The following is a 17,069-nucleotide window of genomic DNA, read 5'->3' on the forward strand; positions in this document are numbered from 1 at the left end:
TATAAATTGTTTGGATCTGGTTAAACCATTTTGGGCTGCTTTTTAGCTTTAATTTTATCAATATATTTGATTCTTCATATATTTTTTAACTTTATTTCATTATTTCTGTATTTACTAGTTGTTAATAAGATATGGCATCCCAGAGGAGATTTATTGAGAGGAATGAGAGACGGAATGTGCTCTTACAGGAACGTATAGCTGCTGAATCCCTTTCCACTGAGGCAAATCCACTAGATATGCATCATTTATTTAGTAGATTGGAAAATCTTTTAAAAGCAGAAACGAGACATTGGCTCGATAAAATGACTCTATCTAAATATATTAAAGAAAAAATGATCCCTAGGGGTCTAAGGATACATAAGTCCTGTTCCTTTAAGGATGATATCGACCTCACAAAAAAGTGGAATGAGATTCTCGACAGCTGTTCGTTTTCTTTAATGGAGCTTTTAGTTACATACCGTGATACTAAAGTTACCAATATTTCTGCAGAAATAGAGAAGGTACAAAATCTGTTGGAACCCTTCAATATAAGATCAGATTTTAATAACTGTGACTATGTTTTGAACCAAAAAGTAGAGGAATTTGAAAAGGAGATTATCTCCAACAAAAATAAAAAATTAGATAGGGATAGATATGATTATTCCAATAATATAGTGCACACTTATAACAGGGGTGGGAGAAGAACAATGGATATGTATAAACAATCTAGTTACCAAAAGCCATCTCCAAACTCTTCAAAAAATAATGATAATAGAAACATGCAATCTAGACATGACTCAAGAACAAATATACCTCCTTATAGAGGTAACACAAAAATTGATCCAAGAAACGAGAGAAGACCATTAACATCCTTGCCAGCTCAAGCTACAATCCCGGTACATATGAGGGAATATACCCAAAAGGGGGCCAGGCCAAAAATCCCCACCAAATGTCTGCTAGATACGAGGAGTCAAATAATACCACTGACTCCCCTCATTTTTTAGAACGGGAATTGTATCCCATTTGGAAGAATCGAAACAGATTCAGCCCCCTAGAACCACAGTCACCAAAAAGAAGAAGAGAATCAAATTTAGGGGATGTAGAGGAGGAAGAAATGAATCCCGGAAAAAGCTTAAAACAAAAATAAGGAATAAGGGGGTATTCAATCTGTCCTCCAGAATGCTATCTGAGAGTGAAAAAGCCATTTTGGCTAAAGGGTTGAAATTTGCACCCACTAAAGATCCCCAATTCTTCGACCTCTACATCGAACTAAATAGATACACACGTGATCTCTGTAGAAAGAGATACTTTCATAATAAAACTCTCAAAAACAAAGGTATTATGGGGGTCCCCATAGTACTGGATTCAAAAGATCAATCTACCTTAGATACATTGATAGATTTGCAATTGGAGGGAGATACATCACAAATAGTTCCTATTTTTGATGTGAAGCGCACCAATAGTGGAAACTTGTTCCGCAATAAGAGTGAGTTCTATCCGACATATTATAAAAGTGGATTTATAGAAACCTTTTATACCACCACCTTACAGGATTTTAAAAATCTCTGTGAAAAGACAGGAAAAAGAAAAAGAAGTACTAGAGACAATCTACATAGTAACGATAGACGTGCTTTGAGGAATCTGCAAAGGGACAATACTATTATAATTAAAACAGCTGACAAGGGGGGAGGGACTGTTATCCAAAATGTATCTGAATATCTACAGGAGGCCTACCGGCAACTTAATAACAAAAACTTTTACTCTAAACTTCATGAGGATCCTACCCTGAGCTACGCTGGAGAACTTAAGGAAATGCTGATACGAGCTTTGACGTGTGGTGCAATCTCCAAGACTGAATATCAATTTCTGTTTAACACTCATCCCATCACCCCCACTTACTATCACCTCCCTAAAATCCACAAATCCCTCACGTCACCTCCCGGTCGTCCCATTATATCAGGAGTGGGTTCTCTTACTTCTCACCTTTCAGCTTTTGTAGATTCATTTTTGCAACCATCTGTAAAAAACCTCAAATCTTATATTAGAGATACTACCCATTTTTTGCAGTTGATTAAGAATATTAGTTGGCAGGAGGACTATTTATTAGTCACCTGCGATGTTGAATCACTATATACAAATATCCCTCACAAAAATGGAATACAAACAATCAAACATTACTTGGATCTTGATTTAGCACTTTCCCCTCACCTTAACCAATTTATTTTAGATGCCATTCACTTCATATTAACACGGAACTATTTCACGTTTAATGGTGATTTTTATTTACAGACACATGGTACCGCCATGGGCACCAGGTTCGCCCCAAACTTTGCTAATCTATATATGGGACGTCTTGAGGATGAATATATCTGGGACGGACCCTATCGGGCGAACCTGGTGCTCTATGGCAGGTACATAGATGATCTTTTTATTATTTGGAGTGGAGATATTTCTTCTGTCACTGCATTCGTTGATTTTTTGAACACTAACACGTATGGTCTCACCTTCACCAGCACAATACACAATACAGAGATTACGTTTCTGGACATTGCACTACACGCCAAGCTGGATACGGGTGAACTATTGACAAAAACCTATAAGAAAAAGGTAGATTGTAGCTCCTTTCTCAACTATTCAAGCTGTCATTGTCGTCCTTGGCTAAGGAACATCCCCAAAAGCCAGTATCTAAGGTTGAAGAGGAATTGCCCGAGTGACTCTGACTTTATTATACAGAGCAACGAGCTTACGCAATCATTTAGAGAACAGGGTTATCCCCAGGAGGTTTTAGATGAAGCTCTCTCCCAAACCTCTATGAGAGATAGAGAAGAACTTCTCTCGTTGAGTGATTCTGTTACTCCCCCCTTGTCAACTCTAACTAACCATGAACCAACCTTTATCTCCAAATTTAACAGTGCTTCAAACTCAATTAGAAACATTATTAAGAAAAACTTCCCTTTACTAAAAATGGATAGAGTTCTTGCAGACTCCCTTGAACAAGAAGCAAGAATCACTTTTAAGAAAACTATGAATCTGCAAAACTATTTATCTCCCAGTCATTTTTCAATACCTAATGAACAGAGTCTTATAAGCTCTTATCCAAGTGTTCCTAGAACAGGTTGCTATAGATGCAACAGACCAAAGTGTATTACTTGTAGTTATATCAAAGAGAGTACACAATTCTTATCATGTAGAACCAAAGAATCTCTTGATATAGTGGGCAATATAAATTGCCTAACCACATTTGTTATATATCTAATTTCGTGCAACTGTGGGAGCCAATATGTTGGTAGAACCACACGCTCTCTCAACACTAGGTTCCTGGAACACAGAAGATTAATTAATAAAAAATCAACGAATCATAGTGTACCTAGACATGTTAATTCATTGCATGGAGGTGACTGTGGGGTTCTACATATACAGGGAGTGGAACATATAAAGCAGACATTTCGTGGTGGGGATAGATATAACCTCCTTTGTAACAGGGAAGCTTATTGGATATGCGTTCTGGATACTTTGTTTCCTTTGGGTCTCAATGAAAACATTGAGCTAAATAATGTATAAATTAAATTTCCATTGCTTTCTTCATATCTCCTTCCCTTTATATTTCATATGCTAACTGGACCTGTCCATACTTTAATACACATAAGATATATTCGTTTCCGAGCTAATTCTGGTCTAGTAATTTTCCGAGTATCTATGGAGATTTATGTGTATTAATTTATATGAGAAATAGTGATGTCTCTAATACACATAAAAATACTCTGAAAAAATCCCTCTGCACAACTATTTCTATAACTATTTCTATATTCTACTATTCAATTTGTCTTTACCCTAATTACTTTTCGGTATAAGATATGATCTATGATATATGATGATCTAGCTGGGCGTGTTCCGTGATAACCTTAAGATGGGAAGTGAAATGGGTGAAGCAAATTATATGTTTGCTAGTTACTAGCCTTTCCAATAGGCCGTAATATATTACTATGTCTCCCGTCACTTGGGTTCATTATCTGCGCACAGAGGCACAGAGAACGGGAAACATATATGTATTTGTTTCTCTTTATATCCTGGATCTAATTGATGATAACCAATGCTGTTGCTTCCCCCCATATATAAAAACGCTACAAATATTAAAATATAAAAACTATATAAATAATAACTATATGTAGCAATTGCGCCTGTGTTGGTTTAGAACTGATGACCTCTCTTACTATAGCCCAGTTACGTATCCACTGGGCTACTGTGGATGCTTGATTAAGATAGGGAACTTTGAATTATAAGCCTCCTAAGAAATTATAAGATTAGATTACAGCTATACTCCTCTGGGATGCCGTTCTTTATTAAAGTAAAACATATATATACATGTATTTGTTATTTGTGTATGAGGATTGATGAGAGGTATTGAACACACGAGACCTGTCGTAATGGTAAGAAATCTAAACAGACACACCATGATATAGAGCAATATGCTCATTATATACATACCTACATGGATATATCGGGACTCATGTGGTCAGTGCTTCTGTCTATCGCTCTTTATTATTGATTATATTATATGTTTTTATTTATTGAAAATACTGGTTTTAAACAAAGTACCTGTACCAAATAAAATATATTAATTGATTATAGAAGTAATGCAGCACCGAGTGATTACTCAGGTGTATGTATTACTATTAAAACAGCTGATTGGATACAAAGCGATCTAAACATCCATTGACAATTACAACACTGAGCAAAAACTCAGGTGTGCATATTACTATTTCAACGCTGATTGGATACAAAATTATTTAAATATCCATCTATCCTTCCATTGGATATCTACACCTCCTGATGAAACCGCCGTTTGTTTGGGGCGGAGAAGCGCGTTAAGGGTTGCGGGCACTGCTTGTCCACCGAAGGAGTCTCCATTTATCATCCAATACTCTGTTTAATCTTGAGATCTCTCCCCTGCTGGCGCTTGATGAGACGGTACATCTATATGCTCCACCGCTGTGCTTGATAAGCCCCGTCAGCAGACTGACTGCTGAGAATTTGTGGCATCCCCTCCTGACATATTAAGGAGGTATACATCTAGCCGCTTGTAGTCTATGCTGCAAATTGCCATCGACGGGAATCAGCGGAGACCAGCTACCACGGGTGAGATCAGTGCCTCGTAAAACTAGGAAACTTGCAATAAATACAAAGTATCAATTCATAACAAAACTGTGGGACATTTTTTTCTACTCCACATTTAATTATACCAAATTGGAGGACTTCCTGATTCCAATATGTTCAATCTTGGACTGCAGTATTGTTTTTTTTATAAAAGAGCTAATCAGCTGAATATATACATTTTGCATATCTAATCATTGCATTGTGGTTTTTATGTTACCTTGTAGTTACTAGGTAAATTGTTTATATTGTGGTAATTAACATCTAAAAAATCAATAAAAAATTTTTTATGAATATATTATTAGCGCTCCTAGTGTTTCCATTGAAACTCAATCTATTTTCTTTAGTGTAAAGGGCATCCAGTTGCCACGTAGGAGCTGCTCTTCAGATAAAATCAAAATAGATTAATTGGTACACTTTAAGTATATGTAATATTGTATTAGCGCCCGATCAAGCAAGTTTGTGTGCATTGCATATCTGGTTCTAAAAATCCAGGGGGGAAAATGACAGGGGATCCCCCGTATTTTTAAAACCAGCACCGGGCTCTGCACCTGGTGCTGGTGCAATAAATACGGGGGACAAAAAGAGTAGGGGTCCCCCGTATTTTTTACACCAGCATCGGGCTCCACTAGCTGGACAGATAATGCCACAGCCGGGGGTCACTTTTATACAGCGCCCTGCGGCCGTGGCATTAAATATCCAACTAGTCACCCCTGGCCGGGGTACCCTGGGGGAGTGGGGACCCCTTCAATCAAGGGGTCCCCCCCCATCCACCCAAGGGCCAGGGGTGAAGCCCGAGGCTGTCCCCCCCCATCCAAGGGCTGCGGATGGGGGGCTGATAGCCTTGAGAAAATTGAAAGAATATTGTTTTTTTCCAGTAGTACTACAAGTCCCAGCAAGCCTCCCCTGCAAGCTGGTACTTGGAGAACCACAAGTACCAGCATGCGGGAGAAAAACGGGCACGCTGGTACCTGTAGTTCTACTGGAAAAAAAATACCCAAATAAAAACAGGACACGCACACCGTGATAGTAAAACTTTATTTCACACATGTCGACACATACATACTTACCTATGTTCACACGCCGACCTCTGTCCACTTGTCCAAGTAGACTCCACGTGTACCTGTGAATAAAATTATATTCACCTGATCCAGTGTCCAGATTATAATCCACGTACTTGGCAAAAAAAAAAAAAAAACGAACACCCGGACCAAACGGACTGAAAGGGGTCCCATGTTTACACATGAGACCCCTTTCCCCGAATGCAGATACCCCCCCGTGACTGCTGTGACAGAAAGGTCTCTTCAGCCAATCAGCGAGTGCAACGTCCTGGCACTCTGCTGATTGGCTGTATGCGCGTCTGCTCTCAGACAGCGCATCGCACAGCTCCCTCCATTAGTTTCAATGGTGGGAACTTTGCGGCCACCGGTGGGGTTACCCGCGGTCAGCCGCTGACCGCGGGTGACCTCACCGCTGACGCAAAGTTCCCACCATTGAATATAATGGAGAGGCTTTGCGATGCGCTGTCTGACAGCTCAGACGCGCATAGCCAATCAGCAGAGTGCCAGGACGTTGCGCTCGCTGATTGGCTGAAGAGACCTTTCTGTGACAGCAGTCACGGGGGGGTCTCTGCATTCGGGGAAAGGGGTCCCATGTGTAAACATGGGACCCCTTTCAGTCCGCCTCGTTCGGGTGTTTTTTTTTTTTTTTTTTGCCAAGTACGTGGATTATAATCTGGATACTGGATTGAGGTGAGTATAATTTTATTCACAGGTACACGTGGATTCTACTTGGACAAGTGGACAGAGGTCGGCGTGTGAACATAGGTAAGTATGTGTGTGTCGACATGTGTGAAATAAACTTTTACTCTCACGGTGTGCGTGTCCGGTTTTTATTTGGGTATTTTTTTTTTCAGTAGAACTACAGGTACCAGCGGGCCCGTTTTTCTCCCGCATGCTGGTACTTGTGGTTCTCCAAGTACCAGCTTGCGGGGGAGGCTTGCTGGGACTTGTAGTACTACTGGAAAAACCAATGGCGGTCATTCCGAGTTGTTAGCTCGCAAGCTGCTTTTAGCAGCTTTGCACACGCTAAGCCGCCGCCTACTGGGAGTGAATCTTAGCTTATCAAAATTGCGAACGAAAGATTAGCAGAATTGCAAATAGACACTTCTTAGCAGTTTCTGAGTAGCTCCACACTTACTCGGCATCTGCGATCAGTTCAGTCAGTTTCGTTCCTGGTTTGATGTCACAAACACACCCAGCGTTCGCCCAGACACTCCTCCGTTTCTCCAGCCACTCCCGCATTTTTCCCAGAAACTGTAGCGTTTTTTCACACACACCCATAAAATGGCCAGTTTCCGCCCAGAAACACCCACTTCCTGTCAATCACATTACGATCACCAGAACGAAGAAAAAACCTTGTAATGCCGTGTGTAAAATACCTAACTGCATAGCAAATTTACTTGGCGCAGTCGCACTGCGGACATTGCGCATGCGCATTAGCGACTAATCGCTCCGTTGCGAGAAAAAAATAACGAGCAACCAACTCGGAATGACCCCAATATTCTTTCAATTTTCTCAAGGCTATCAGCCCCCCATCCGTAGCCCTTGGATGGGGGGGACAGCCTCGGGCTTCACCCCTGGCCCTTGGGTGGCTGGGGGGGGACCCCTTGATTGAAGGGGTCCCCACTCCCCCAGGGTACCCCGGCCAGGGGTGACTAGTTGGATATTTAATGCCACGGCCGCAGGGCGCTGTATAAAAGTGACCCCCGGCTGTGGCATTATCTGTCCAGCAAGTGGAGCCCGATGCTGGTGTAAAAAATACGGGGGACCCCTACTCTTTTTGTCCCCCGTATTTTTTGCACCAGCACCAGGCGCAGAGCCCGGTGCTGGTTTTAAAAATACGGGGGATCCCCTGTCATTTTTCCCCCTGGATTTTTAGAACCAGGACCGGCTCGAAGAGCCCGAGGCTGGTTATGCTTTGGACGGGGGACCCCACGCAATTTTTTTCCGGGTTTTTTACAGTTTTTTCCGTTTTTTTAAAAATCGGATCAAAATCCGTCAAATCGGCCGTTTTTCGACAGCGGGACTGTCGAATCAGTTTTTTATTGAATATGTTGAATTCCGGCACCCACTTGCCGGAATTCGACGGTCGAATTGTGTCGAATTAAAAAACGGGTGAAAAATTGCCGCGATTCGCCGCTAATTGCATATACCCCAAGGTGTTCTTAGTTTTTTTTTTCTTACTTTACCATCGGTATGTAGTTATGTGACCGCCAGTTACAATACAGACGACTACATCCCACCCCCTCTAAATCCTGACAGTCAGCATGTCACAACTGAGGGCCTGAGCTGACGGGAGGCAGCCTCAGTTGTAGGGGCTGAGATGTACCGGAACCTGGGAGGTTGTATCAGACCCCTGGACATGTAAGTAACATGAATAATAACTGCCCGAAGGCGTGACCACGACAACTTGGATAAAAGTCAATGATGTTTATTATGACAACTCCGCAACACAGCAGCAGTAAAAGAAAACGTAAAAGTCAGCAAAGAATAAATACAGTTCCTGGGTACTACAGGATGGCAGGAGCCACAGGGCACTGGTAGTGTGAGATAGTTCTTATGATCTTCTAGATGGAAAGTCCTTACCAGGCCCGACTGTAGCAATGGAGATAACCCAGGATTGTGCCAGCTGGTGTTCCAGGAAAAGCTGGGTTGCTGAAGATAAAACAGCTGCTGTGGATACTGGCTGGAACCAGACTGTTGTTAGCACGGAGTGGATACTGGCTGGAACCAGTTAAATAATAAATGAACTTGGGAGCGATGAAATATGAACTGAAATGTAGAACTTGAGAGCGGAGAAATAATAATACCGGTGGAGAGTGGTAAAGTGTAGAAAGGACACCGGCCCTTTAAGGGAAGCTGTACTCTGCTGGAAGCTGAGCTGGAAGCAGGTAATGTTGTAGCTGGAAACAGATGAATCCACAATGGATTGGAGAGTCAGGCTACACCGCAGGTGGAATGCTGGTGCGGGTCTCTATGGTGGAAGTCTTGAGACAGGAGCTGGAACCTGGAAGACAATCAAAGGAGAGAGACAAACAGGAACTAGGTTTGACAACCAAAGCACTGACGCCTTCCTTGCTCAGGCACAGTGTATTTATGCCTGCAGCAAGGAAGGGATTGGCTAGGCAATTATGCAGATTAACAATACTGAGAACAGATTGGTGGAAATGATCAGCTGACAGAATCCAAGATGGCTGCGCCCATGCAGACACTTGGAGGGAAGTTTGGTTTGTAATCCATGTGGTAATGAAAACAGTAATGGCGGTGCCGGCCACCGGAGACAGGAGGCGCCAGGCTGACAGATGCACATCCAACCACGCGGACACAGCGGAGGCCGCGGCTGACGTAATCGCCACTCAGACACTCTGCATGCAGAAGTTCAGGGACGGCGGCGGAGGCCGCGGGAGACGCCATGCCAGGTGTAATATGGCGTTTACTGTGACAGCGTCCCAGAGTGACAGGAGAGGATACAGGAATGTACACATCAGGATAACAGATGGGATCCGGTCCTGGAGCGCTGAGCCAGCCTTAGGAGGCATCTGATGGGTAAGAAATGGCGTCCAGATACCCGGATCGTGACAGCACCCCCCCCTTTAGGAGTGGCCCCAGGACACTTCTTTGGCTTTTGAGGAAACTTGGAATGGAATCTCCGGACCAAGGCAGGAGCATGGACATCAGAAGCATTGGTCCATGAACGTTCCTCAGGACCATAACCCTTCCAGTCAATAAGATATTGTAGTTGACCGTAACGGTGACGTGAGTCCAGGATCTTGGCCACTTCATACTCAACGCCTCGTTGAGTTTGGACTTTCGGAGTTGGAGGAAGTGAGGAATGAAACCGATTCAAGATCAGCGGTTTCAACAGGGAAACATGGAATGTCCTGGGTATTTTTAAGAAGGGAGGCAACTGGAGTCTGTAAGCAACAGGATTGATGACTTGTTCAATCTTGAAAGGACCGATATAGCGAGGTGCAAACTTCATACTGGGAACTCTTAACCTCAAATTCTTCGTGGATAACCATACCCGATCACCCACCTTGAGAGCAGGAACTGCTCGACGCTTCTTATCCGCAAACTTCTTGTACCTGAACGATGCCTTGAGCAGAGCTGATCGTACGCTCTTCCAGATATTGGCAAACTGATGCAAGGTGATATCCACTGCGGGAACAGAAGTTGCTGGAAGCGGTTGGAACTCAGGGACTTTAGGGTGGAATCCAAAGTTAGTGAAGAATGGTGTTGAAGCAGATGAAGAATGATACTGGTTGTTATGACAGAACTCTGCCCAGGGAAGTAATTGAACCCAGTCATCTTGAGAGGAGGACACATAGATGCGGAGGAAGGCCTCCAAGTCCTGATTCACCCTCTCGGTTTGACCATTGGTCTGAGGATGCTAAGCCGTGGAAAACTTTAGCTTGACTTGGAGGACTTGACATAAACTTCGCCAGAATTTGGCTGTGAATTGAACTCCTCGATCTGAGATAATTTCTTCAGGAAGACCGTGGAGTCGGAAGATCTCTTGTATGAATACTTGAGCCAACTTGGAAGCTGACGGAAGACCGGTGAGAGGAATGAAGTGTGCCATCTTGGTGAACCGGTCAACTACCACCCAGATGGTATTGAACTTGTTGCACATGGGTAAGTCTGTAATGAAATCCATCGACAAGTGGGTCCATGGTCGACGGGGAACGGATAGTGGAACCAGTTGCCCCGCAGGCGACTGGCGGGATACTTTATGTTGGGCACACTTTGGGCAAGATGCAATAAACTCCAAGACGTCCTTTTTCAGAGTTGGCCACCAATAGGACCTAGAGATAAACTCCAGGGTTTTTTGGATACCTGTATGTCCGGCAAAACGGGAAGCATGGGCCCAATGCATGAGCTTCTTCCTTAGCATCGGCTTCACAAAACTTTTCCCTGATGGGGGCGTAGAGTCCATCCCTACCGTGGAGAATGCCAACGGATTTATAATAGGATGCTTGTCTGAAGACTCTGACTCATTTTCTTGCTCCCATGAGCGGGAAAGGGCATCGGCCTTGCGATTCTGAGAGCCCGGACAGAACTGGAGTTTAAAGTCGAACCTGGAAAAGAAAAGTGCCCATCTGGCCTGACGAGGGTTGAGACATTGTGCGCCCTTCAGGTATAAAAGGTTCTTGTGGTCTGTAAGTATGGTGATTGAATGAGAAGCTCCCTCCAACAGATACCTCCACTCTTCTAGAGCGAGCTTGATGGCTAGCAACTCCTGGTCGCCAATGGCATAGTTGCGCTCAGCTGGGGAGAACTTCCGGGAGAAGAAACTGCAAGGGTGTAAATGGCCATCTTTAGCCCTCTGAGATAACACCGCTCCTACTCCAACGGAGGAGGCATCCACCTCTAAGATGAAAGGAGAGTCGATGTCAGGCTGTTTCAGAACAGGCGCAGAGATGAACCTTTGTTTTAAAAGATGAAATGCTTGCATGGCTTCTTCAGACCACTTGGACGGGTTAGCACCCTTCTTAGTGAAAGCAGTAATAGGCGCCACAATGGTGGAAAAGTCTCGTATAAACTTTCGGTAATAGTTGGCGAACCCTAAGAACCTCTGGACCCCTTTGAGGGTTAAGGGTACCGGCCAATTTTGGATTGCTTGTAGTTTCTCAGGATCCATCTCTAGTCCGGAACCGGACACAATGTACCCTAGAAACGGAATGGACTTGACTTCAAAGACGCATTTTTCTAATTTGCAATAGAGATGATTGACACGGAGACGGGACAGAACCTCTTTAACCCAAAAACGATGTTCCTCTAAATCGTTGGCAAAAATGAGGATATCGTCTAGATAGACCACGACATGATGGTATAGAATGTCTCTGAAGATCTCATTGACAAAATGCTGGAAGACAGCTGGAGCATTGCTCAATCCGAAGGGCATGACGAGGTACTCATAATGTCCGTCACGGGTGTTAAAGGCGGTCTTCCACTCGTCACCCTCACGGATCCGGATGAGATTGTATGCACCTCGCAAGTCCAGCTTTGTAAAGATGGTAGCTCCGCTAACTCTGTCAAAGAGCTCAGTAATCAGGGGTAAAGGATAACGGTTCTTGATGGTAATGTCGTTCAAACCTCTGTAGTCGATGCACGGCCGCAGACCACCATCTTTCTTTTTTACAAAAAAGAAGCCTGCGCCGGCTGGAGAAGAAGAAGGTCGAATGAACCCCTTTGCTAGGTTCTCTTTAATATATTCCTCCATAGAATGCGTCTCAGGCAGAGACAACGGATAAGTTCGGCCTCGAGGTGGAACCTTCCCTGGAACGAGATCAATCGGACAGTCCCATTCTCTATGAGGAGGAAGGATAGCAGAAGCTTTACTGAACACATCCGTGAAATCTTGATATGGAGGAGGTGGAACATCAGACGACCTGGGGGAGGAAGAACAGACAGGCAATACTTTAAACAAACATGTCTCAGCACAGGAGGAACCCCATGCCAGGATTTGCGTAGTCGTCCAATCAATTGTAGGATTGTGAAGACGGAGCCATGGAAGGCCCAGGACCACAGGATGTGTGGCTCTTGGAATCACTAGAAAAGAAATAAGTTCGGAATGAAGAACTCCCACTCTCAGACGAACTGGTAGAGTCCTTAAAGAAATAACTGCATCAAAAATTTTGCTGCCATCCACGGCAGTTAAAGAAATGGACGAAGGAAGTCTCTCGGTGGGTAGGGACCACCGTTTAACATAGGCTTCGGTAATAAAGTTCCCAGCTGCTCCGGAATCAAGGAGGGCAATGACGTTCCGATAACGTTGAGCAACTTGAAGCGAGACTGGGAGATTACAATCTTGAGGAGATGGAGAGGAGATCATTACTCCTAGCCGGCCCTCTCCTTGGCGAGCTAGGATTTGGAGTTTCCCGGACGTTTGGGACAGGCATTAATGGTGTGAGACGGAGCTGCACAATAGAGACAGAGAAACTCGGAGAGACGTCTTCGGCGCTCAGCAGGAGTTAAACGGGAACGGCCAAGTTGCATGGGCTCATCTTTAGATGGTGACAGTTGACGAGGAGGAGGAGCAGAAGATTTTGGAGCAGATGATCTTCCACGCTCAGTTGCTCTCTCTCTGAAACGTAAATCAACTTTCGTGCAGAGTGAGATTAGCTCATCTAACTTAGAAGGTAAGTCTCTGGTAGCTAACTCATCTTTAATACACTCAGATAAGCCATGCCAGAATGCAGCATACAGGGCCTCGTCGTTCCATGCCAGTTCGGATGCCAGGATCTGGAACTGTATCAGATATTGTCCTACAGTACGTGACCCCTGGCGTAAACGGAGAATCTCGGATGAAGCTGAGGTTACCCGGCCTGGCTCGTCGAAGATGCGCCTGAATGTTGACACGAAGGCAGTGTAGGAAGATAGCAGGGTGTCGGACCTCTCCCATAACCAAGGGCTGAGCCACTGAGAAGAGAAATAATGTAGGCAATTTTTGTACGGTCACTGGGAAAATTGCCAGGTTGTAGCTCAAACTGAATCTCACACTGGTTGAGAAATCCCCTGCAGAATCTTGGAGATCCGTCAAATTTTGCTGGCGTTGGAAGATGAAGACGTGGAGCAGAAATGGGTAAGGTGGGTGGGGTTATAGCTGGAGTCACTGTGGTTGACGCACCAGACGCGCCTGATCCACGGAGAGTTGTCTGAATCCCATCCAGCCGAGTAGAGAGATCCTGGAGACAGCGGATGATGTGGCCCTGTGCAGCCTCCTGATGTTCTAGTCGGGCTGCCAGTTCTTGCATCGGCCTGGCCGCTTGATCCTGGTCTCCGGCTGGATTCATTAGGTCAGTGCTTACTGTCACAACTGAGGGCCTGAGCTGACGGGAGGCAGCCTCAGTTGTAGGGGCTGAGATGTACCGGAACCTGGGAGGTTGTATCAGACCCCTGGACATGTAAGTAACATGAATAATAACTGCCCGAAGGCGTGACCACGACAACTTGGATAAAAGTCAATGATGTTTATTATGACAACTCCGCAACACAGCAGCAGTAAAAGAAAACGTAAAAGTCAGCAAAGAATAAATACAGTTCCTGGGTACTACAGGATGGCAGGAGCCACAGGGCACTGGTAGTGTGAGATAGTTCTTATGATCTTCTAGATGGAAAGTCCTTACCAGGCCCGACTGTAGCAATGGAGATAACCCAGGATTGTGCCAGCTGGTGTTCCAGGAAAAGCTGGGTTGCTGAAGATAAAACAGCTGCTGTGGATACTGGCTGGAACCAGACTGTTGTTAGCACGGAGTGGATACTGGCTGGAACCAGTTAAATAATAAATGAACTTGGGAGCGATGAAATATGAACTGAAATGTAGAACTTGAGAGCGGAGAAATAATAATACCGGCGGAGAGTGGTAAAGTGTAGAAAGGACACCGGCCCTTTAAGGGAAGCTGTACTCTGCTGGAAGCTGAGCTGGAAGCAGGTAATGTTGTAGCTGGAAACAGATGAATCCACAATGGATTGGAGAGTCAGGCTACACCGCAGGTGGAATGCTGGTGCGGGTCTCTATGGTGGAAGTCTTGAGACAGGAGCTGGAACCTGGAAGACAATCACAGGAGAGAGACAAACAGGAACTAGGTTTGACAACCAAAGCACTGACGCCTTCCTTGCTCAGGCACAGTGTATTTATGCCTGCAGCAAGGAAGGGATTGGCTAGGCAATTATGCAGATTAACAATACTGAGAACAGATTGGTGGAAATGATCAGCTGACAGAATCCAAGATGGCTGCGCCCATGCAGACACTTGGAGGGAAGTTTGGTTTGTAATCCATGTGGTAATGAAAACAGTAATGGCGGCGCCGGCCACCGGAGACAGGAGGCGCCAGGCTGACAGATGCACATCCAACCACGCGGACACAGCGGAGGCCGCGGCTGACGTAATCGCCACTCAGACACTCTGCATGCAGAAGTTCAGGGACGGCGGCGGAGGCCGCGGGAGACGCCATGCCAGGTGTAATATGGCGTTTACTGTGACAGCGTCCCAGAGTGACAGGAGAGGATACAGGAATGTACACATCAGGATAACAGATGGGATCCGGTCCTGGAGCGCTGAGCCAGCCTTAGGAGGCATCTGATGGGTAAGAAATGGCGTCCAGATACCCGGATCGTGACACAGCATACTGACTAACAGGGACTATTTCCACGACATCCATAGAGTGGAATGGAAGCTTTGCCTCCCCCTGGCATTCTGCTCCCCAGGATCCCGGTTTCGGTATGGTGACTGCTGGTCACCCATACACAACCCTTACCATCCACGTGGACTACGACTGGGAATAGTAACCTGTGCCCGAAGCATGGTGAGCGAAAGAGTACACTAATGGGGCTTGTTTGTGTCCGAGAAGTGGCAAAAAAAACAAAAAACAAAATTGTCTACCTTTGTGTCGACCATTTTCATGTTAACCTTTCCCACTGCCTACCTATTTTATGTTGACCTTTTAACCCTGTCAACCTAATGCATGTCTGCCATTAGAGGTAGACCTATTGACTGTAGACCTTTTTAGTGTAGATCTAATAATCCATGATACCCAGTTTCCATAGAGGACATTATCGGTTTTTGGCACTAAGACAAATGGTGCAGCTAGGGAGTATTGCAATTGATTTGGGACACTCGTGTCCTCAGAGATTTAGGTTTCCTCATTATCTGCTTGTTTATCCTACTGTAGGTCTCACAAACTGTGATCTTAATATCAGGTCAAGTCTAGGTGGAATATTACGCAGTAACACCTGCAATCTCGTTCTGGCTTGTTCTCATGCACAGTACACTGTGCTAAAGGGAACTGCTGCTTGTTCGGCAGGAAATGTTGGCTGTGTGTGTGTATATATATATATATATATATACAGTGGTCGAAGTGGGGCGGTATACGGCGGTATGGTATACCGCCACTTCTTCCACTGACCCGGAAATGAGCACATGAAAGTGCAGCAAGAGGCGAGGGAAGTGGCATCCTGCTGCACATGGTGCTCCCCGTCCCTGCGCGGTGGCCGGCGGCTGTGTAGAGCACTGTATTAGCTCACAGCCGCTCACCAGCCGCCCGGCGCCAGCCACTAGCCGCCCGACGTTGCCAGCAGCCCACCGCTCACTGCTGCCAGCAACAAATAAGGTAATGTTCCCCTGCTGTCACTTCTCTCCCTGCTGTCACTGTCGTCACTCTCCCTGTCGTCACTCTCTCCCTGTCGTCACTCTCTCTCCCCCTGTCTCTCTCCCTGTCGTCACTGTCTCTCCCTGTCGTCACTGTCTCTCCCTGTCATCACTCTCCCTGTCGTCACTCTCGTCACTCTCCGTCGTCACTCTCCCTGTCGTCACTCCCTCTCCCCCTGTCGTCACTCTCCCTGTCGTCACTGTCTCTCTCTCCCTGTCGTCACTCTCCCTCCCTGTCGTCACTGTATCCCTGTCGTCACTGTCTCTCTTTCCCTGTCGTCACTCTCCCTCCCTGTCGTCACTGTCTCCCTGTTGTCACTGTCTCTCTCCCTGTTGTCACTGTCTCTCTCCCTGTTGTCACTGTCTCTCTCCCTGTTGTCACTGTCTCTCTCCCTGTTGTCACTGTCTCTCTCCCTGTCGTCACTGTCGCTCTCCCTGTCGTCACTCTGGCTGTCCCTGCTGTCACAATTTCAGCTCATTCAGTGTGCTACAAGGTGAATTTCGGCTCATTCAGTGTGTTACAAGGTGAAAGGGGCACCAGTACTAGATAGTATAAGGGGTTCTACTACACTGGACACGCCCCCTTTTGGGTGACCACTCCACCTTTTCTGGAGCACGCGCGTTGACCACTTCGACCACTGCATATATATATATATATATATATATATCAAGATAGTGAGGTTCGTAACAACAATTTTAATAGCTTCTAAAACACTGCACATCCTGTA

Source organism: Pseudophryne corroboree, chromosome 4 (genome assembly GCF_028390025.1).
Source record: "Pseudophryne corroboree isolate aPseCor3 chromosome 4, aPseCor3.hap2, whole genome shotgun sequence".
Taxonomy (NCBI): domain Eukaryota; kingdom Metazoa; phylum Chordata; class Amphibia; order Anura; family Myobatrachidae; genus Pseudophryne; species Pseudophryne corroboree.